Source organism: Triticum dicoccoides, chromosome 3A (assembly GCF_002162155.2).
Source record: "Triticum dicoccoides isolate Atlit2015 ecotype Zavitan chromosome 3A, WEW_v2.0, whole genome shotgun sequence".
NCBI classification, from domain to species: Eukaryota; Viridiplantae; Streptophyta; class Magnoliopsida; order Poales; family Poaceae; genus Triticum; species Triticum dicoccoides.
The window spans coordinates 408877667-408902494 of NC_041384.1; positions in this window are offsets into that span (position 1 = coordinate 408877667).

Sequence of the window (24828 nt, forward strand, 5' to 3'; positions counted from 1 at the left end):
CAACGGGTCACTTCAGCCGGTTTACCAGATACCCCAGCTCGAAAGCGCCGGTCTGAGGTCTCTCCTACTTCTGACCATCCTTACCCCAAGGCAGGTTATTTCAGACAACCTCTTAATCCGTCCGATTCAAATTATCAGGTGACACCTCCTTCATCCTCTGGTGAATCGACGGCAACTCAACTCCCCCCTTTGAAAACTGTAGCCGGGTAAGTTGTAAAAACCTTTCCTTTCAATGCATCATAAATCCTTTGAATAGGATGTTAATCCTCTTTTATCCTGTTTGCAGGGCCAAAGCCAAACCCAACAAGAAAGCTCGGGTCGCCAATCCGCCCGAAAACCTGGTCGCTGAAGAAGAAGAACCAAGAGGTGAACCGGAACAAACTTGTGAACTGGAAGGTCCTCATCCTGAAGCTACTTCTGATGACCCGCCCCTTGCAGGCCAAAATACTGATGAGCCCACAGACGCTGAGCCTGCCGCGTCCGATGCTGAACCGGCAGAACCAAACCGGGCTAGTCCGGTGAAAGATGTTGAAATTCCAATATCACCAACCAAAAACCCTGAAGGCCAAGGTGATGACGTTATTATTACTGGAATAGGCCATAGCTCTCCTGGCCATCCTGTAGTTTTGGATCAACATAGTGCCAAAGAAGAGAAGGCTGCTAGAGAAAGAGGCAAATGGAGCAGTGATTTGGCAAGTTATGCTCATCTCAACACAGAGGAGCTTCACTATGGCTTCTTGAATCGATTGCGTGCAAACCGGGATTTTGAAGCCGGTTTGGTAAATTTGATGAAGGAGCTATATGAGGTATTTTCTTCCTCCTTTGTATCTTGATTCATAGTCTGAAAATGCTAGCCCAAATAGCCCCCAAGGGCCGGGTTATAATGTGAATCATAACCCGGGTCTTCGTAGCACTTTAAGCCACTAATAAGAACCAGATTTACCCTTTAACAAGTAGATAGCTTTCTGCCACGTATCCCCCAAAGGCCGGTTTAACTCTAACAAGTTAATCCAGGTTTTAATCCATGCATCCGTTTTTGAATCAACATACATTAGCCCCCAAGTGTCAAGGATAATGTTTACATTGTTCTGGAAACTTGTATAAACTATAACAATTTAGAGAAAATAGGCATTAGCCCCCAAGTACGAAGTGCATAACCTGTTATGCGATCTGTACTTAGAATATGTACGTATCCTGTCATTTGATATATCTTCAATGTGTGCAGTCTGATTTGAGGAATAAAGAGGCCCGAAACATTGATTTGCAAAACAATGTGAAGTCCCAACAAGAAGAAGCCACCAAAACCAAAGAGGAACTGACGAAAGCCCTAGCCGCCATGGAAAAACTCAAAGAATGTTTCAACAAAGACCGTGCTGAATGGGAGATCAAGAAATCCGGTTTAATAAAGAGTGCCGAAGATGCCAAGGCTGCCTTGAAACCGGTTGCGGAGGAACTGGCTGGTTTGAAATGGCAAATTAATGCCATGACTTCTGCAATTTTTGGTAAGTGTGTCCTTTATGTATTTGGTATAACTTGTGGAACCTTATCTTTGACCAGAATGCTGATGTTAAACCGTGGCAGGCACCCGGATTGCTCATCTTGGTATAGATATGCGGATGAAGCTCAAAGCGGCATATACATTGGTTGAACAGTTGTACTCTGGGTCTCAGCGGGCAATTTGCACAGCAGCTTACAACAAACCGGCTCCAACTTTGATTAAAGAAACACTTGAGAAACTAGCCATGTTACCAGCCCGTATTACCGAGTTGAAGAAAGCAGCTGCCAGAGCAGGAGCTTTAACCGCACTTATTCAAGCCAAAGCCTGGATTCTAGACCTTGAAGCAGAGGATATCATTAAAGGATACCCAGGTGTAAAGGAAGGCGGTTCCAACTTTGACAATGATGACCTCCGGCGGCTGACCAAACAGATGCGTCCAGCAACCAGCAAGTTGACCGATGATACAGATTTGTCCCATTTTCAACCATTTTATGATGCGGAGGGGAAAAGACAGCCGGCCGACATCCATGAAGTTGAAGAACTTGTGCCTCCGATTCATAAGCACACTTATGCTCCTGATATTAACCCCTCCAATCTTATCCATGAAGAAGCAGTGTTTCAAGCTTTAACTGGAATCGATTGGTCAACGATTGATTTCCAGCGTCTGGGGAGGGATGAAGAAGTGCCCACACCAACTGACCCGCAACCATAAAACCGTCTAGATGAAGATTCTTGATCCGGTCGCCGGTTTACATGGCTTCTGTGAAAAACAATGATACCATTGGAGCCGCTTTGAAAGCTTCTTGTAATAGGATAGCCAAAACTCCGTTATCTTTCATGCCATCGAGCATGTTTCATAATACTTCATGACAATCTTGTGCCACTTTTTGGGATATATTTATGCTTAACCCATGATGAATTGTGCTCCTGGGTACAACAACTAAAAAGTGTCTAGCGGTTTACCGCTAGACGGGTTATGATGTCCAAGAAGTATACCATACATAGACGAATAATCGAAGTGTTTTGTATACAAAGAAATATGCATAACATACCTCATTGGTTGATCAATCAGTGTATACGGCAAAGGTGTTAATACCAATCCGGAACGTTGATAACCCCATCTTTATGATGCCGGTCTACATAGTAAACTGGACCGGGATAACTACCGGGTTTTCTTTATAACACTGGCGATATAGTCAAACTAGACCGGGTCAATAAACACCGGTGTATAACTGATCATGTGCCGACAACTTATAGTTCAAAAGCAAGCCGGGTCAAGGACGCCGGATTATCAAAAGATTCGTATGAACTTCAACAAATGAAACTCAAAAAGGAAAATATGCAAGGCTTTTTACGAGGTGCCAGGCTCCAAATCGAGGCTTTTCATGGGCTGCCAGGCCTCTGAGTTAAACCATTTAACAAAGCCTTTTAAGATGGGCCTCCAATTAACCAATAATTGTTTTAACTTTGACAAGTTTACGGTCTATAAAAGATTGACATGTCAAACGTTCGGTGGGTCATACCAGGATTACCTGGACAGGAGTGGCTTACTTGATGAAGGCAGGTCAACCCGGGTTTTTAGGTGAATACACCAGGCTTCCAAGCCGTGGCTTGATAGCCAATTACAAGGGTCCTTTCAAACTCTTTGTTGCTTTGCAGAAAAGAGCCCCCAAGTAACTTTTGTGAGCTATGCTCAGTGTGTGCCCATGTTTGAGTCTGTGCTTTGTACAACACTCTCTTTGGCTCGACAAATTTTCCTTTTGTGGCCTAAATGCCTATCAAGAGGTGTAGCTATGGTGTGATAACAACCAAGCCCCCTAGTGATATCCCTTCGTGGTTTCAAAAACCGATCAAGAGGAGTAGCTGTAGATCAAATATGACCAAGCCCCCAAGTGATTTTCTTTATATCCGTGCAGCTGCTAAAACCGGATTAACAAAACTCCGCTTTGTCAGTTAACTCGTATAAGCACACATAGGATGTAAAAAGAACAGATACCCCGCTTATAACGGAGGCTCTGGTTTATTATATGATATATACACTGTCATAAATATGTACAGATGAAGAGCCTATGGCTTTAAGTATAGTAAGGCCGAAGGAGAGCTATGTTCCATGGCCGCTTGGTCTCCTCCTCTAATTGACGTGAGTCTTTATGCTCGCGAACATCAATGAGGTAGTAAGATCCGTTGTGCAGATTTTTGCTGACCACAAAGGGTCCTTCCCAAGGTGGGGATAACTTGTGCATATCAGTCTGATCCTGGATGAGTCGGAGCACCAAATCGCCTTCTTGAAAGGTTCTGGTTTTAACTCGGCGGCTATGATAACATCGGAGATCTTGTTGATAAATCACCAATCGTGCTGCGGCCAGATCACGCTCTTCATCCAACAGGTCCAGAGAATCTTGACGTGCCTTCTCATTATCAGCTTCAACATAAGTTGTCACACGGGGCGAGTCGTGACGGATGTCACTAGGAAGAACTGCCTCCGCTCCATAGACCATGAAGAAAGGTGTGTAACCCGTAGACCTATTGGGTGTGGTGTTGATGCTCCACAACACAGAAGGTAGTTCGTCAACCCAACAACCCGGTGTCTGCTTTAAGGGAACCATAAGCCTGGGTTTGATACCCCGTAGAGTTTCTTGATTTGCCCTCTCTGCTTGACCATTAGACTGGGGGTGAGCCACCGACGCTAGGTCGAGCCGGATATGCTCACGTTGACAAAATTCTTCCATCTCCCCCTTTGACAGGTTAGTACCATTATCTGTTATAATGTTGTGTGGAAAAACAAATTGGAATATCACCTTTTTGATGAATTGAACCGCCGTGGCTGCATCACACTTGCTGACTGGCTCTGCCTCCACCCATTTGGTCAATTTATCAACTGCTACTAACAGGTGGGTCTTTTTGTCCTTGGATCGCTTGAAGGGTCCAATCATATCAAGCCCCCAAGTTGCAAACGGCCACGTAATTGGAATCATCCACAACTCTTGAGCCGGAACGTGCGCACAGCGGGCGAATTTTTGACACCCGTCACATCTCTTGACTAAATCTTCCGCATCAGCATGCGTTGTCAGCCAGTAAAAACTATGGCAAAAAGCTTTAGCCACCAAAGACTTTGAACCAGCATGGTGACCGCAGTCCCCTTCATGAATTTCTCGCAAAATCTCACAACCTTCTTGAGGAGAAACACAACGCTGAATTGCTCCTGAAACACTGTAGCGACGTAACTCCCCGTTGAGTATGGTCGTGGACTTGGAACGCCGGATTATCTGCCGGGCCAACGTTTCATCGTCTGGTAACTCGCCCCGGTTCATGTAAGCCAGATGTGAGATTGTCCAATCCGGTATGGCATGTAGAGCTGCCACCAGCTAAGCCTCCGGATCAGGAATAGCCAAATCTTCTTCGGTTGGCACCTTGACTGACGGATTATGCAACACATCAAGAAAGACATTGGGTGGGACCGGTTTACACTGGTAACTAAGACGACTTAAAGCATCCGCCGCTTCATTCTTCCGCCGGTCTATATGGTCCACCTGATAACCCTTAAAGTGACCAGCCACTGTATCCACCTCTCGCCGATATGCAGCCATGAGTGGGTCCTTAGAATCCCAAGTGCCAGACACCTGCTGAGCCACTAGATCTGAATCGCCAAAGCACTTAACCCGGCTCAAATTCATCTCCTTATCCTTCCGAAGACCATGGAGCAAAGCCTCATATTCAACTAGATTGTTAGTACAAGGGAACATTAAATGGAGGACATAACAAAACTTGTCACCTCGTGGGGAAGTTAGTATGACTCCAGCCCCCGAGCCCTCCAACTGTCTGGATCCATCAAAATGAATAGTCCAATATGTATTATCTGGTTTCTCTTCAGGTTCCTATAACTCCGTCCAATCATTGATGAAGTCTACGAGTGCCTGGGATTTGATAGCTGTGCGGGGTATATATTTGAGCCCATGAGGTCCAAGCTCAATAGCCCACTTGGCAATCCGGCCAGTTGCTTCTCTGTTTTGATGATATCGCCCAGAAGGGCTGAACTGACCATTGCGATGGGATGACCCTGAAAATAATGTTTAAGCTTCTGGCTTGCCATAAACACTCCATATACCAGCTTCTGCCAATGCGGATACCTCTGCTTTGACTCAATGAGCACCTCGCTGATATAATAAACCGGCCGTTGAACCGGATATTCCTTGCCAAGCTCCTTGCGCTCTAGCACAATAGCTACGCTAACAACCCGGGCATTAGCAGCCACATATAGTAATAATGGCTCCTTATCGATCGGTGCTGCAAGCACGGGCGGTTCAACTAGTTGCCTCTTCAGATCCTCGAACGCTTTATCAGCTGCCTCGCTCTAGAAAAAGTTATCTGTTTTCTTGAGCATCTGATATAAAGGGATGGCCTTCTCTCCAAGGCGACTGATAAACCGGCTCAAGGTTGTAATCCACCCGGCCAGATGTTGAACATCGTTGATACATGCCAGTTTAGCCAAGGATGTAATTGCTACAATCTTTTCCGGATTAGCCTCAATGGCTCTGTTTGACACGAAAAAACCCAAGAGCTTGCCTGTCGGGACACCAAAGACACACTTCTCCGGATTGAGCATCATCTTGTAAATCCGGAGATTGTCAAAGGTTTCTCTCAAATCATCTATCAATGTATCCTCCTTTCTGTAGTTTACCACAATATCATCCACATATGCATGAACATTGCACCCAATTTTCTTATGAAGGCAATTCTGAACACATCGCTGGGTAAGTTGCCTGGGCACTCTTGAGTCCAAAAGGCATGGAAACATAGCAGAAGGCTCCAAAGGGAGTTATGAAAGCTGTCTTCTCCTGGTCCTTAACCGCCATTTTGATCTGATGATAACCAGAGTAAGCATCCAGAAAACACAAACGGTCACAACCTGCCGTAGCATCAATTATCTGATCAATGCGAGGAAGAGCAAAGGGGTCTATAGGGCAAGCCTTGTTTAAATCTGTGTAATCCACACACATACGCCAAGTGCCATTTTTCTTAAGAACCAGCATCGGATTAGCCAACCACTCTGGATGAAAGACCTCTACAATAAACCCTGCGGCCAACAAACGGGCTACCTCTTCACCGATAGCCTTACGTCTTTCTTCATTGAAGCGGCGGAGGAACTGCCGGACCGGTTTAAACTTAGGATCAATGTTGAGTGTGTGCTCAGCGAGTTCCCTCGGTACACCTGGCATGTCAGAAGGTTTCCATGCAAAGATGTCCCGATTCTCACGGATGAACTCGATGAGCGCGCTTTCCTATTTGGGATCCAGATTAGCGCTGATGCTGAACTGTTTGGATAAATCACCAGGAACAAAGTCAACTATCTTAGTATCTGTAGCCGACTTGAACTTCAACGCCGGATCATGTTCCATAGTCGGCTTTTTCAAAGAGGTCATATCTGTCGGATCAACTTGCTCCTTATAGAATTTCAACTCTTCCGTGGCACAAACGGACTCAGCATAAGCCGCATCACCTTCCTCACACTCCAAAGCAATCTTTCTGCTTCCATGTACTGTGATAGTCCCCTTATGACCTGACATTTTAAGCTGTAGATAAACATAACATGGCCTCGCCATGAATTTAGCATAAGCCGGCCGCCCAAACAAGGTGTGGTACGGACTTTTGATCTTTACCACCTCAAATGTCAATGTTTCTGACCTTGAATTATAGTCATCTCCAAAAGCTACCTCTAAGGCTATCTTGCCAACAAGATATGCAGACTTACCAGGCACCACACCATGAAAGACCGTATTTGACGGTTTAAGATTCTTATCTGTCAACCCCATACGGCGGAATGTATCATAATATAAAATGTTGATACTACTTCCCCCATCCATGAGTACTTTAGTAAACTTGTATCCCCCAACTTGAGGGGCTACCACCAGGGCCAAGTGACCTGGATTATCAACCCGGGGTGGGTGATCCTCTCTACTCCACAAAATAGGTTGCTCAGACCAGCATAAATACCGAGGTACTGTCGGTTCAACAGAGTTTACTGCCCTCTTGTGAAGCTTCTGATCACTCTTACACAAACTAGTAGTGAAGACATGATATTGCCTGCTATTTAGCTGCTTGGGATTGCTCTGATAACCCAACTGCTACTGCTGCTGCTGCTGATTCCTGTGATGGTTGTAACCTCCCTGGTTGCCTTGGTGCCGTTGATTGATGTGTCCGGTTTGGTTGCCTTGAAACCCTAAACCGGAACCACCACCTCCGTAACCCGGCCCATGGAAACCTCCTCCTGAACCACCGGGCGGGCCGTTATCATACTGGAACATATTGGAATTCTTGAAATCCCGCATGATATAACAGTCCTTCCAAAGATGTGATGCTGGCTTCTCCTTTGATCCATGCTTTGGACAGGGCTGATTTAACAGGCGCTCCAAATTGGGGCCTGAACCTATGCCCCTCTGGGGCTGCTTGCCCTTACGGCGCTGGCCATTCTCCTGTGCATTGGTGTTAGCAACAAAGTCCAAGCTGCTGTCGGCCTTGCGCTTACCGCCGTTTCCATGGCCTGCCGGATTATGCTGCTGACCCTTGGCATTGCCGTTCTTTTTACCTTTCCCCGGTTTGTCCTCCTCTGAATCTAGGTCCTTGGTATTATCTGAATCGGTGTATTTAACCAAAGCGGCCATGAGCGTTGACATATCATTGCAGTGACATTTGAGTCTTCCCAACTAATGTTTGAGTGGTAAGAAACGACAATTGCCCTCTAATGTTAACACTGCGGTGTCTGCATTGATACGATCTGATGAATGCAAAATCGCTGAGACCTGTTTAACCCAATGGGTCGTGGACTCCCCTTCCTCTTGGACACAAGCGGCCAGATCCACGATTAACATCGGCTGCTTACAAGTATCTTTGAAGTTCTAGATAAACCGGTGCTTTAGTTCAGCCCATGACCCAACAGAGTTGGTCGGTAAGCTCTTCAACCAAGTGCAAGTTGTCCTTCCAACATCATGGTGAAATATTTAGCACACACTGCCTCATCCACATCCAACATCTCCATCGCCATCTCATAGCTTTCCACCCATGCCTCTGGTTGCAAATCGGCGGTGTAATTTGGTACCTTGCGAGGTCCCTTGAAGTCCTTGGGCAGCCTTATATTACGCAAAGCAGGGGTGAGACACGGCACCCCTAAGGAACTAAACACCACACCTGGCTCTACTGAAGCGGTAGGGTGAACCGGAATATGTTGTCGTGCTCCGTGCCGAGTTGCTAACTCGGCCTCCCGACGTGCGCGGCCATGGTCCACAACATCCTGCGCATTAGTGCCTCCCCCTGCCGGGTTGTTTCCTCGTGGTGAATTTTGATGACGTGCACTAGTGGACACGGCCGGTTCGTCCTCAACGTGTCTGCTATAGCTCCGGCTTGGACGGGGAGTGGAATGAATCCTCTCACGACTCTGTGAATATGACTGCTGTTGATTTAGCGTTGTCTGAAGGAGTTCCCTAGCCCGGCGTGCTTCAACCGCAACTGGTGACTCGCCATCGGTTGGGAGGGCTGCCAGGCGTGAAGCAGCGGCCACAATATTGTCCAACGGGTTGGAATAATGCCCGGGAGGTGTTGGTACATACTTTGGTACCACATTGTTCTAGCGAGGTGGGTCCATCGTGCGTGGTTGAACCGGTGCTCCTGTCCCTGGTGCCCAGTTTAGTATGGGTTGGTTACCAGCTCCTGCTCCTGGTGTGTTGAAGAGATTCTGCGGCTCATAAACCGATGGGAGACGCGATTGGTACCTTCTTCTCATGACTTCCTCTGAAGCATTCTGATCCAGCCTAATCCGGTATGCCTGTGCTTCCAATTCAGCCCATTCCGTAGCCATCCTAGAGTTCTCTGTCGCCAGGTCCGCTTTAGCTTGAGCTATCTGATCTTTCACCTTTGCAATCTCCGCATTGTGCTGATCCCTGGCCGCTGCATCCACCTCCGCGGCCATCAACGTTGCCAAAGCGTCGAACAAATCAGACATGACTTGGGCTGGAGGCGGTGCTGAGCTTCCTGCCCCTGTTGGTGTGGCCGTTGTTGAACCGGAGAGTATTGCTGCGGTGGCAGATGAATGAGGCGCTGATTGTGTGCCGGCCATGAAGATGGCGGCCCGGTTTGGCAGATCAGGGGAATCCGGAATAGTGTCACCCTCGGATCCTCCATCAATCCGGCCGTCCTGCAACTGGTAAAGCGATTCAGTCTCTCCCGAAGAATCGTCATCAGAACAGACCATGGTCTCTCCATCGGACATCGGTCTGTCCTCGTATCTCGCTCCATGGACGACACCTACGAAAACACGCTTTGCCACGGGCTGAACCGGCAAAGAACTTGCACGCCGAGCCGTTTCGATGATGTCGGTGCCGATGTCCGGCTCAGGGGACGGTTCGCCGATCTTGCCGATGAAGACGTGAATCCCACCAAAGGGGACCCGGTACCCGTATTCGATTGAATCGGCCTCGGGACCCCATCCTGCGTTGTTGATGTAGAGCTTGCGCGATGACTCTTCGTCATTCGGCCCACAGCGTATCCCTTAAGTCCATCAAAGCTGCCCTTCAAGAACTCAAAACCATCATGCGATAGCCCCACGATGGGCGCCTATTGTCGTGGTTTTGTCACGGCAGATGTCCTTGTGAAAGGACTTAGTCGTGGAGCCATCGCTACGGGTTAGCTTAAAGGGATTAAACCGGACAAGGGGACACGGGGAATTTTATACTAGTTCGGCCCCTTCAAGGAAGGTAAAAGCCTACGCCTAGTTGTGATTGGTATTGCTAGGGTTTCGAAGGCCAGGGAGAGAATCCACTTTGTCTGGCTCTCGAGTTGTTGTCTGTCCCTAAACCGCTGCCGGGTCGTCCCTTTATATACATAGGTTGACGCCCGCCGGGCTACAGAGTCCCGAAGCCAGATCATAAATGTGTCCGGTTCGGTCTCTATCCTTCCTATCTTACAATACAAGTTACATAACTAGGTCGTTTTACATTTACAGGCTTTAACCCGCCTTTGGGCCTTGGGACTTCGTAAAGCGCCATTATCCTTGCATCTTCATGGGCTTATAATCTTCAAGAAGTTAACCTGGCTACACAAGGCCGGTTTACATCCAGTAGTAATATCCCCGACAATATGCGTGGGGGCAGAAGCCGACGACTGCAAACTTTCATGTTATACACATATATACATAAATGGCCGCACAGGAGGCACCATAATACTTTCGGGAAAAAGTATAAATACAGCCTTGATAATTCAATAAAACATTGTTTTTACAATGGGAATACATGTCACTTGAACATAACATACTTCGAGCATTGAGCCTCTATCGAACGAGCGCCATCAAGAACTTCTTCAAAGTAGTGCTCGACAGCCACTCGGCCTACGACCGAACCCTGTGTCGCAACAGTGGTGGCCTCCATCTCCGACTAGTATGTCTTCACACGGGCAAAGGCGATCTGCGCACCCTCTATGCACGCTGATCTCTTTACAGCATCGATGCGCGGCACAGCACCAAGGAATTGTTGCACTAAGCTAAAGTAGCTATTCGGCCTTGGCCCTCCCAGCCACAGGTGATCCACAACGGACCTCATGGCAAGTCCGAACAACCTATGGAGCTCGGACCACTTAGCCAATCGCTCATTCAACAGCAGCGAACGGACTGGAGCATGAAACTGTGACCATAATAGCTTTTCCACTTCGGGACCTTTCTGATCCTTGAAGTACTCGGCCGCATCAGCAGCACTTGCAGCCAAATCCATGTATGCGTCCGCAGAACTCCATAGCCTGTCTAGAGGAGCATACTTCGGATCTCCGAACTTAGTCCGCAACAAGAAGGGCTTCCCAGACACGATATCTGCAGCTTGATTCAGCTCCTCCTTCGTCGCTCTAATTTTGGAGCGGGCTTCCTTGGCAGCCACCTGGGCTTTCTCCAGGTCCGTCGCCTTCGCCCGGTTTTCTTCTTCAAGTAGCTGGTAACGGTCAGCGGTATCTTTTAACTGTATAGCAATCTTGGCTATTTTTTCCTTGCTCTCGCAATGCGCGGCCTGTTCGGCCCTTAAGTCTTCGGACGCCTTTAGAGAGGCTGCATTGCTACTCATTGCTTGCTCCTTGGCTCGGGCAAGCTCCGCCCGAAGGGTCTCCATGGTGGCAGCTCCATCTGCATTCACAACACATTAAAGATACTGGCATCATGCTACTCTTATTATGTGACGATCAGTAGAAAAATCACTCACACTGTGCCTCGTCAAGCCGCTTGTTGACAAGCACGATGTCGGCGTCTGCCGCATCAAGTTGCCGCTTTAGCTCGGCAAACCCATCAGTCCGGCTAGCCACCGGAGCTTCAGCCACCTACACATAAAGGCGGTCTGGTTGTTACCTGGGACTATGATCCTCTGTTTGCCGCCATTTTCGATGACAACCAGAGTCTCAGGGGCTACTATCTACATAGGGCATACCTAACGTATGCGGTACTATTAAAAACATACATTATTTCACGCACCTCGAAGCCTTTCAGCAGACTCATAAAGGCTTCATGCAAACCGCTTTCAGCGGATAAAATCCTTTCAATTACTGTACCCATTAGCATACGATGCACTTCCGAGACGGCTGCTTGGCCTAGAAGATCCTTCAGCGTGTCCGACTGCACATTGTACGGACCATTGCTGCCGCTCTCCTTAGGAGCCGGATACTGGGGATTCCGGGTAGCCAAAGGGTTATCCTCTGGCCCTAGTGGATCTAGAGATACCCTTCGCGACGACACTTCAAGGTCGCCCGCTTCTTGAGGCGGGGTGTCCGGGGGAGGCGTTTCGCTCTCCATCATCTCCGGAAGAAGATCCCCCAAAGATGAACTCTGTCGAGAAGGGCTATGATCCGGACTACAATTTATAAGCATCGGTTATTGTCCTTGGAAGTAAGGTAAGATGTTTTCACTACTAAGTACTTTTCGATTACTTACAGCTCGGTAGAGGGCTGATCCCCACGCGAACATTGTGTGACAAGAATATCCTTTGAGGAAGGACCCTCTGATGAAGATTTCTTTTCCCGTTTGGAAACCTTAGTTTCCGGATCTTCAGTGGTAGTCCTCTTCATTCCCCGGGGGGAGAGAATCTTAGATTCCTCCCTTTGATTGTCCTCCCTCACGGAGGTGCTCATTCCCCCGGTTGGAATAAGTAGCGAGTGAGGCCCGCTTTCGCCATCTTTATTCCCCCCATCATCTTCCTTTGGGGACACTGGATAAGGCACCGGCTCGAGCATCTTGCCTAGTACCGGATTGTCCAAGCCCTCGGGAAGGGGGACCGAACACCTAATCATCATCGCCTTTGTTATCCAGTCCTGGTCAAAAGGCGACTCTTTAGAATGATGTCATGATGAATAAAAGGACAGCAGGTTCGGCATGGGATTACTTACTTGGGTAGCGGGGCGGTTGCAGCTCAGGCCCACGTCCTCGGTGGTGTCCGGACACTCTATTTGTGGTCCGAAGAACGATTTGTACATCTCTTCGTGCGTCATGCCGAGGAAATGATGAATAGCATGCGGTCCTTCTGGGTGGAACTCCCACATGCGGAGGGGCCGATGTTTGCAAGGCTGGATTCGATGAACTAGCATAACTTGCATTACCATAACCAGACTGAAATCTCTCTCAAAGAGATCTCGGAGGCGGCTCTGCAGTATTGGCACGTCCTTTGCTGGACCATAGCTCAGCCCCCTGCTTACCCATGACATCAGTTGTGGTGGGGGGCCCGAGCGAAAGGTGGAGGCAGCTACCCACTTGGCACTTCGGGGAGCTGTGACGTAAAACCACTCCCGCTGCCACAATCCGGACACCTCTGGAAAGGAACCCTCTGGCCATGGAGCGTCAGCAATTTTTCTTATTAAAGCACCTCCGCACGCTGCGTGCTTCCCCTCGATCATCTTCGGCTTCACATTGAAGGTCTTGAGCCACAGACTGAAGTGAGGGGTAATGCAAAGGAAGTCCTCACATACGACAATAAATGACGAGATGTGAAGAAGGGAATCCGGGTCCAGATCGTGAAAATCTAGCCTGTAATAGAACATGAGACCCCTAACAAAGGGATCCAGAGCGAGGCCTAGTCCTCGGAGGAAGTGGGAGATGAACACAACACTCTCGTTGGATTCGGGAGTAGGGACGACCTGCCCTCGGGCGGGCAGCCTATGCGAAATTTCGGCGGTCAAATATTTGGCCTCTCTCAACTTCTTGATGTCCTCCTCTGTGACGAAGGAAGGCATCCACCGACCTTGAAGGTTGGATCCGTACATAGTTGAAGGTCTAAAGCACCTGACCTGAGCTTTGGGTGTTAGAACTTGAGGCGGGGGAAGGATTCCATTGAGCACGGGAGGGAAAAAAGAAAAAGCCTTGTCCCCTTTATAAAGAGGGTGAATATCAGGTGTCCTCCTCGTGGCCGTTTGAGACTTACCTAAGATCTAGGAGTCATACCAATAGGCACGGTTGGGTTACCCACATTTGTATTAATGATAATCCCGTGATAAGGGGGACACAATCTCTGCTTTGACAATACATGTCAAGGAAACTACCACGCGTTATGTGCGGAGCTGGTTAAGAAAAACGGTTCGAATAATGACCGGGCCGTGACGTGATGTCATGCTATCAAAACATGTCAGCGATTAGATTTGTGGAAATATTATTCTCTATACGGTGGTATGTGGAACTTATTTTGCAGGGTCAGACACTATCCTTATATTTCAAACTTTTCCATGGTGTATTCGGAGGAGGAACCCGCCTTGCAATGCCGAAGACAATACTGCGCGCCTGACTCATCGTCATTGAAGCCTGGTTCAGGGGCTACTGAGGGAGTCCTAGATTAGGGGGTCTCCGGACAGCCGGACTATATCCTTTGGCCGGATTGTTGGACTATGAAGATACAAGATTGAAGACTTCGTCTCGTGTCCGGATGGGACTCTACTTGGCATGGAAGGCAAGCTAGGCAATACGGATATGTACATCTCCTCCTTTGTAACCGACCTTGTGTAACCCTAGCCCCCTCCGGTGTCTATATAAACTGGAGGGTTTTAGTCTATAGGACAACAGACAATCATACCATAGGCTAGCTTCTAGGGTTTAGCCTCTTTGATCTCGTGGTAGATCAACTCTTGTACTACTCATATCATCAAGAACAATCAAGCAGGACGTAGGGTATTACCTCCATCAAGAGGGCCCGAACCTGGGTAAACATCATGTCCCCTGCCTCCTGTTACCATCCGCCTTAGATGCACAGTTCGTGACCCCCTACCCGAGATCCGTTGGTTTTGACACCGACACGAACAGTAGAGCTAAAAAATACAATTATACATGCAATTTTTTCCGGTCGCTAGTACATCCCACATAGTCAGTCCTCGCTAGACGTTTCCGTTCATATGTACATCCCACACAGTCGCTCCAAGGAAAACGTTTCCATCCACAGGTACATCACACACGATTTTCCCGTTAAATCGTTTGTGATAGCATTGCCATTGCACACGATATTAACAATTTTATCGTTTGCATTATTGAATGCATCACACACGGTGTGTAGAAGAAACTGTGTGGCAAAGGCTGTCCATCACACACAGTTTTTATGTGGCAAACGTTTGCGCAAGGTGGCCTAATGCAAACAGTTTTCAAGAGGGTGTCGTGTGTGCAGTGGAGATTGATCGCACACATAGTGGATCCTAGAAACGTTTCTGATCTCCACGTCTATCGCAGACGTTTCACTTTCACAAACATTGTGCAGTGTAATCCCTAATTAATCCCTAATTTAAAAATCACATGTTTTGAATTTGAAAGTAGGCAATCACTTATTTCATATCCAACCATGTTTATTACAAATATAGGTTCAACCACCAAAGCATAGGTACAGATACTGAAGAACTAGAGAAGCACCAAGTAAAGAATGATGAACCACAGTTGTACTAAAGACTCTAAAGAGAGAGGCGAAAGACATTCTGGTTGCTGGAGAAGGTGAAGTGGAATGTCCATATTGTGCCCTCCTCCATGCGTAATGCGCGCACGACTCTAGGCCAACCCCTTGTGATGGCTGCCCGTCCATCCTTCACTATCTTCACTATGACTTCTCGATGCTCATTGTAGTCTAGATGAAATACTTTAACCTTCATTGTGTGTCCACCAATCATCTACTTTGCGAGGTAATCTTGAGTGAACAGCTTCGGGAACCACTGCGAATGAAAAAGATTCAGACACTGTTGTCTAACAACTCATTATGGGCAGTAAAAAGAGAAGGCTGCAGAGTTTGTAGTTACCATCATATAGCTCACTATTGTGTTGGATAGAGCATAAACAAATAATTTGCTTGCCACCGTTCATATCTTTTTGATAATAATCTTTATCAGTTTCCTCACTTGATACTTGTTCATGAATATCTCATTGCCCCATACGCAAAAAGGGCCGATGCGTGGATCCTTGCCAAGGGCATATGTACCTACAAGCAACAAGTCAATATTAGAAGCTAACAAGTGTCCATGCCTGGATCTATATACACCACATTATGGAACGACGGGGCGGAGTACAAGCTGAGGGATGAAGCTAACCTCGGCGGAATATGGTGGCCACTCCCATTTTTGTCCTGCATAAGTAGCGGAAAGGCATGATAAGTACAGCAACCTTAACATCAAACAAATATAGCAAAGGTAAACAACATCATCTCCAAATGATAGCTTGAATGTGTTGGTTTCAGCATGCTGTTAAAGCAGATATAAAATGGAAGGCAATGTTACCGACAGCAGGCTTAACAGCCATCAAATATTCCAATTCAAACTAGTATTGTTGAAAATGAATAGAATGTAGGTAATGCTTAAACATCACACTAGATAAATGTGTAAAACTGAAATAAAGTGCATATGTTAACTACACCAGGAATAACTGGAACCAAATATAGCCGTTCAAACTGGTATTGATGTATTCAAGCGGCACAGTTCCGACTTGCACATAATGAACAACACATTGTGAATGACTGAAATAAACAAGGCATAAATTACCAGTATAACAACCAAATATAGCCATTGAAAACTGGACAGAGTCTCACTGCAACCAACCTAACAAGCAAATATAGATAAACAGGGCATATGCTTGAAAACTGGGCAAATGCTCACTGCAACCAACCTAACAAGCAGATACAGATAAACAAGGGATCTACTTGATAACCGGACAAATACTAAAAAAAGCAATCTAACAACCAAATACAGATAAACAAGGCATCTGCTTGATAACTGGTCAAATGCTCACTACAACCAAACTAAGAACCAAATACATATAAATAAGGCATCTGCTCGATAACTGGAAAAATGCTCACTCCAACCAACCTAACAACCAAATACAGATAAATAAGGCATCTACTCACTATAAACAACCAAATATAGTCATTCGTGAAACTAAAGTGGACAATTCATACTTAAACATCACATAGCCCATTTGAACAATACATTTTTGCATAACTGAAAAACTTAAACATGACACAGTTAAAGCACCACACGACTAATGCTACTACAACAAAGGGTACGGGTTGACAAGCTAGAAAAGGTAAGATTTGCTGATAGAATGTTGCTTCACATTTCATGGACGGGATCCTTCGAGTTGGGAGAGCACAGACCCATGGTGCGCTCTATGATGTCACCTTGGAAGAACCTTCATGGGTGCCCTCCTCGTGGTCGTGGTCGTGGTCGATGAGATCTGACTTGGCAATTGAGGATCCCAAGCCACCGCCGTAGAACATGTCCTTCAGAAATGACAAAATGGGATCGATGGCATATACAGCTCGCAAATCCTTGACCACTTGGTGGAGGAGAACAGCGGCAGGTCCGTCGAAGAGATCAAGGACGGTTGAACTAGAGGGGTTGGGGATGGACCACTTAAAATGTGACATGGCCCGCGCGAAGCCGTCACTATGGACGATCTTGATGTCATAGGTAGCTTTCCCGAGATACAGTAATACGCTAGCCCGCTGGCATGAAGCCTTCGGCATGGCAACATAGTCAACATGTTCGTCGGCTTCCCCGGCGACGCGTTGCTCCGGGATCGACAGGTCGGGGCGAGCGGCGGCCACTGACGAAGCTATGTACCTAGGGTAGGGTCATGGACCTGTCCAAACTGCCCTACCCAAGGACACCTCTAGAAGAAATCACCTTTCAATCGACTTGGAGGTGTTCCATCGACAGACTCAAAGACACTCGACCAAGAAGCGATCACTCAACCAAGACCAAACCACTCGACGACCAGGAGACCTAAAGACACTCCGCATGCTAACGGTCGGTTATTAAGTAGCCTTTATGGTCATCATAGCACTTTATTAGGGGCGTTACCAGTAACGCCCGACCTTAATGTATTTAAAACCCTGCATAACTGAGGGCCGGAGGGGTCCGACGAACTCTATATAAGCCACCCCCTCCTCAGTGTAAAGGGTTCGCACCCCTATAATTCATACATGCATAATCCAGTCGACCGCCTCCGGGTTCCGAGACGTAGGGCTATTACTTCCTCCGAGAAGGGCCTGAACTCGTAAACCTCGTGTGCTTACAACTTCGCCATAGCTAAGATCTTGCCTCTCCATACTTACCCCCCTACATTACTGTCAGACTTAGAACCACGACAGTTGGCGCCCACCGTGGGGCAGGTGTTTTAGCGATTTGTTGGAGGAGTTGCGATCTTTTCCGATCCGAATCATCATGGTTTCCGGTGGAGTTTTGGTGGAGGTCCGCGAGATCCGTCTCGGCGCGCTCACGTTCATCGCCGACGACTCCGCTTGGATTCAGGAGGCTCCGCTCGACGTGCACGCGCTCCCTGTTCGCGGGGCGACGCACTTTCGCGTGTGCGTCCGTGGCATCCTTTTGCGGCAACCGTCGACCCACTATCGGTCGGCTCCTGTGCTGTCCTCCCTCCCTGTTTCCCGCTGGCGCAAGAGCTCCGGTCGGCCGAAACTTCAGCGGTGGGTGAGACACGCGGTGGCACGCCAGTCGACCACCCCTCAAGTCGCGGCGATCGAGCCCGATGAATCCCTCTACGGCATGTTCGATCTGTCGACTGGCTCTACCGAGACCGCATCCGAGTGCGACAGCAGTGATCCGGCGGTGGAGGTTCTAATGGTCGATGGACCGCCCAGTCCTCCCAGTTTTCTCCGCACCGATGGAGGCACGGGTGGAGGCGACCCGTCGCGTCCCCATGAGGAATATCTCCCCGAGCCTCTCACGTCGTTGCAGAGAGAAGAACTTCGTCGCCGGAACATGGATGCGCTGCACACTCCTATCGTCAGAGAAACCCCCGAAGCTCGTGCCTTGGAGGATGCACGCCTGGCAAACTTGGCCGAGCGCACTCGACTGGAGAACCTCCAGCGAGCACTCGACGAGCGTGCGCGACAATGGGTTCCCGAATCCAGTCGACGTCAGCTCTTCCCGCCCCCGCAGGTATATCGAACTCCGATCCAGAATTTAGCAGCTGCAGCCCGTATAGCAGAGTCGATTCAGCCTTCCCAGTCGGAGGCTGGCAAAGGCTTGCTGCAGATTAGAGCGTTACTCCGGGCAGCAGGAGAACAGAATTCTGCTGTTTCTCAGTCGCGGAATAGGATTCACAGCAGATCCGTTGCTGCAGACACAGTCCAGTCGGCTCATAGCCCAAGATCTCCCCTGAGGTGTGAGGGACGTGGAGACCGGCGTAATCAGCACGGGAACCGTGAGCAATATGATCACCGATTCGATCGTGATGATCGACGTCGAGTGCCCACCCCTCCCCCGAGGAGCGGGTCATATGCACCTCGACAGCAGGATGACAGGCGCCCTCATAGTGTTGCGCGAAGGGTTCTAGTCGACTCCAGGGAGCCAGGCTTTGATGCGAGATCCATTCTCGTTCAAGGTTTGGTCCACAGGAACAGAGCTCACCGAGAAGGTCACGACAGAGACGCACCTACCAGCAGCAGAGCGCATGTTTCAGGGCCAGAGTGTTTTAGTAGAGCCATCAGGGCCGCTGTGATTCCTCCCAACTTCAGGTTGGCAACTGGAGTCAGCAAGTTCACTGGTGAGTCCAAGCCCGATACTTGGCTTGAAGACTACCGAATGGCCGTCCAGATTGGCGGCGGCAATGATGAAGTAGCCATGAAGCACCTGCCTCTCATGTTGGAGGGCTCGGCCAGAGCGTGGCTGAACCAGTTAGCACCCAACAACATTTACACTTGGGAAGATCTCGCCCGAGTGTTTGTCACCACATTTGAAGGAACATGCAAGCGACCCACAGGGCTGACGGAACTGCGGTCTTGCGTGCAGAAGCCGAATGAAACTTTGAGGGATTACATCCAGAGATGGATCACGTTACATCACACGGTAGAGAATGTGCCTGACCACCAAGCAGTCTATGCCTTCAAAGAAGGCGTCAAGTACAGAGAGCTGAATCTGAAATTCGGTCGGACCGGAGATATGTCTCTGAATCGGATGATGGAGATTGCCACCAAGTACGCTAATGGTGAAGATGAGGATCGACTTAGGAGCGGCAAGCTCAAGTTAGTCGCTCAAGAAACCGGAGGAAATTCCAATCGGAAACAGAAGCGGAAAGCCGAGCCAGCTGCTCCTGGGGAAGCCTTGGCTGTAACCCAAGGAAAGTTTAAAGGGAAACCCAAAGGACCTTGGAACCCCAAGAAAGTTAAAGACCAGGATGGAAATGATGTGTTGGATTTTCCATGTCTCGTCCACACCAAGAAAGATGAAGAGGGTAACTTCATTTACCCGAAACATACCACTCGACAGTGCCGACTCTTGATCCAGCAGTTCCAGGGCAAGCAGCCCAAAGATAAGGAAAAGGAGTCAGACAAAGTTGAGGACAAGGAAGATAGTGACGATGGATACCCCCAGGTCAATTCCACCCTGATGATTTTTGCTTATGTTGAAAGAAAAAGTCGATTGAAAGTTATCAACCAAGAGGTGAATATGGTCGCTTCGGCGACACCCAGTTATCTGAAGTGGTCTCAGACTGCCAACATTCGACCGGTCCGATCACCCAATGCACATTGCCACCCCTGGGAGGCAAGCTTTTGTGGTCGACCCAGTTGTTCAAGGCACTCGACTGACCAAAGTCTTGATGGATGGGGGCAGTGGTCTGAACATACTATATGCTGAGACATTGAAAGGGATGGGCATTCCGATGTCCAGACTCAGTACCAGCAACATGAGTTTTCATGGAGTCATTCCTGGGAAGAAGGCTGAATCACTCGGCCAGATTGCTCTTGATGTGGTTTTCGGTGATTCCAAGAATTACCGCAAAGAAAAGTTGACGTTTGAAGTTGTAGACTTCCAGAGTGCCTATCACGCTATTTTGGGCAGGCCGGCTTATGCACGCTTCATGGCCCGACCATGTTATGTTTATCTCAAATTGAAGATGCCTGGCCCCAAGGGTGTGATCACTATTACGGGCAATCGGAAGAAAGCAGAAGAATGTTTTCAGAAAGGTTCAAAGATCACTGATGCTCAGATGGCAGTGGTGGAACTGTAGGAATACCAGAAGACTGCGAACCCGAGTGATTTGTTGCGAGCCAAGAAGCCCGCTACAGAATTAGCTTTTCAGTCGTCTGGCGAAACGAAGACAGCTCACATCCACCCGACCGATCCCAGCGCTGCTCCAACTCATATCTCAACAACACTCGACTCCAAATAGGAAGAAGCGCTCATCCAGTTCCTCCGTGAGAACTGGGACATTTTCGCATGGAAGACTTCTGACATGCGGGTGTTCCCAGGGAGCTAGCTGAGCACCGCCTAAGAGTCGACTCAAAAGTAAAACCTGTGAAGGAACATCTCCGACGGTCCACCGTTCAGAAGAGAAAGGCTATTGGTGAGGAGGTGGCTCGGCTCTTAGCAGCGGAGTTCATCAGAGAAATCTACCACTCCGAGTGGCTCACCAACATTGTCATGGTCCCCAAGAAGGACAAGTCACTTTGCATGTGCATTGACTTTAAACATATCAATCGGGCCTGCCCGAAAGATCATTTTCCTCTCCCCCTCATCATCAGATAGTCGACTCGACTGCGGGATGTGAGCGACTGCCTTTTTAGACGCCTATTCCGGGTACCATCAGATCCGTCTGTATGGACCTGACGAGATCAAAACAGCTTTCATCACTCCATTCGGGTGCTTCTGTTATGTTACCATGCCGTTCGGCCTCAAGAATGCTGGAGCCACATTCATGAGGATGATTCAGAAGTGTTTGCTCACTCAAATCAGTCGGAATGTGGAAGCATACATGGATGACATTGTGGTCAAGTCACGGAAGGGTTCCGACCTGCTGGCTGACCTTGCTGAAACCTTTGCCAACCTCAGGAGGTATGATATCAAGCTTAATCCATCAAAGTGCACATTTGGAGTTCCTGGCGGAAAATTACTCAGTTTTCTCGTTTTCGAACGGGGAATCGACGCCAATCCAGAAAAAGTCGGTACTATACTTCGAATGAAAAGTCCTGTGCGAGTGCACGACGTCCAGAAGCTTACTAGTTGCTTGGCCGCTTTAAGTCGATTCATATCTCGTCTCGGTGAAAAGGCACTGCCTCTTTACCGATTGATGAAGAAGTCCGACAAGTTCGAGTGGACTACCGAAGCTGATGCAGCGTTTGCAGAGCTCAAAGCTCTGCTCTCCACCCAGCCGGTGCTTGCTGCCCCAATCAGCAAGGAGCCTTTGCTGCTTTACATCGCAGCCATGGGACAAGTCGTCAGTACGGTACTTACGGTCGAGCGGGAAGAAGAAGGAAAAGCCTTCAAAGTTCAGCGCCCAGTATATTATATTTCAGAAGTTTTGACCCCGTCGAAGCAAAGATACCCTCATTATCAGAAACTTGTATATGGGATTTATATGACCACAAAGAAAGTTGCTCACTACTTCTCTGATCATTCCATTACAGTCGTCAGCGACGCTCCATTGTCAGAGATCCTGCATAACAGGGATGCAACTGGTCGAGTGGCAACATGGGTGATTGAACTCCTTCCTCTAGATATCAAGTTTGAGGCAAATAAGGCTATCAAGTCCCAGGCAATAGCAGATTTCGTCGCTGAGTGGATTGAACAGCAACTGCCGACTCAGGTTCACTCGGAGCATTGGACCATGTTCTTCGACGGTTCCAAAATGCTGAATGGTTCCGGTGCCGGGGTGGTATTGGTCTCCCCCCTAGGAGATAAGCTCAGATATGTTCTTCAAATTCACTTTGATTCCTCCAATAACGAGGCGGAATATGAAGCACTTTTATATGGGTTGCGCATGGCCATTTCACTCGGCGTCCGTCGCCTCATGGTCTATAGCGACTCAGATTTGGTGGTTAATCAGGTGATGAAGGAATGGGACGTTAGAAGTCCAGCCATGACTGGTTATTGCAATGCAGTGAGAAAGCTGGAGAAGAAATTCGAGGGGTTAGAGCTTCATCACATACCCCGACTGAAAAATCAAGCAGCTGATGATTTGGCAAAAATAGGTTCCAAAAGAGAAGCCATTCCCAGCAATGTGTTTTTGGAACACATCCACACACAATCAGTTCAGGAGGATCCCTTCACCGAAGAGGCCCCGCAGCCAAAAAGTGCCACGGATCCGACTGAAGTTGAAGTTCCAGCCGTGGTCGACCTGATCATGGAAGTCTTGGTCATCACTCCCGACTGGATAGTACCGTACATCACGTACATCCTAAGGAAAGAACTCCCAGAGGACGGAGGAGAGGCTCGACAGATCGTCTGTTGATCCAAGGCCTTTACAGTCATAAAAGGACAGTTGTATAGAGAAAGCGCGACTGGAGTCAGTCAGAAGTGTATAACACCAGAAGAAGGTTAGATGATCCTTGACGATATCCACTCGGGGACCTGTGGTCATCATGCGTCCTCTCGGACCATTGTGGCTAAAGCATACCGAGCGGGATTTTACTGGCCAAGGCCCAATGAAATGGCAAAAGAGATAGTCGACAAATGTGAAGGATGTCAGTATTACTCCAATATGTCGCACAAGCCCGCGTCAGCCCTGAAAACCATTCCACTCGTCTGGCCCTTCACTGTTTGGGGGCTGGACATGGTTGGACCACTGAAAACGGGCAGGAGCGGCTTCACTCATGTGCTAGTAGCAGTCGACAAGCTCACCAAATGGATTGAAGCTAAGCCTATCAAGAATCTTGATGCTTGCACTGCTATCAGTTTCATCAGAGAGTTGATATTCAGATATGGAGTTCCGCACAACATCATCACTGACAATGGGTCAAACTTTGATTCCGACAAATTCAGGGCCTTTTGCGCCTCTCAGGGCACACGAGTCGACTATGCTTCGGTCGCTCACCCTCAGTCGAATGGACAGGCGAAAAGAGAAAACGGCCTAATTCTCAAAGGACTGAAACCTCGATTGATGCGCGATCTCAAGCACGCATCAGGTGCATGAGTCGACGAGCTTCCATCAGCTCTTTGGGGATTGAGGACGACCCCGAACCGATCGACCGGAAGAACCCCATTCTTTCTGGTCTACGGAGCCGAAGCAGTCTTGCCGAGTGACATGCTTCACAACGCCCTTCGAGTCGAGCTCTACTCTGATGAAGAAGCAGAACAAGCCCGGCAGGACGCAGTCGACCTCCTGAAAGAAGAATGAGAGATGGCCATGATCCGATCGACCATCTATCAGCAAGACTTGCGTCGATTCCATGCCAGAAATATGAAGATTCGAGCCTTCCAAGAAGGAGACTTAGTCCTCCGAGTTGATCAGCAAAAACCACACAAACTCGCTCCTACTTGGGAAGGCCCCTTCATAGTCACCAGAGTCCTCCACAATGGAGCGTACCACCTCTACAATGTCGATCGCCAGATTGATGAGCCACGAGCCTGGAATGCGGAGCTACTCCGCCCCTTTTATACTTGAATTCTCACTCGGATGAGATGTAATAAGAAAAAAAACTCCTGTAGTTTATTTATCAAAGACGAGAGCGTTATAATTTTCCCAGTGATTGTTATTGTTTTTGTTTGCGTAAGAAATCCCCTAGCGGGTGGCTTAGCTGCGAATCCGCTTCGCATAAGTTTGTAAAAATAATTTCCTACCGAGTGGGGAGCCAGCCTCCCACTCGGGGGCCTAGCTGCGAACCCGTTTCGCCTAAGTATTTAAAAATCCTACCGGGTGGAGAGAAATCCTCCCACTCGGGGGCTTAGCTGCAGTCCAGTACTCGCCTAAGTTTTCTCACTCGAAGACTTAGCCGCAGTCCGGCACTTGCCTAAGTTTGAAAAAGTCCTACCGAGTGGAGAGCAATCCTCCCACTCGGGGGCTTAGCTGCAGTGCAGTACTCGCCTAAGTTTTCTCACTCGGAGACTTAGCTGCAGTCCGGCACTCACCT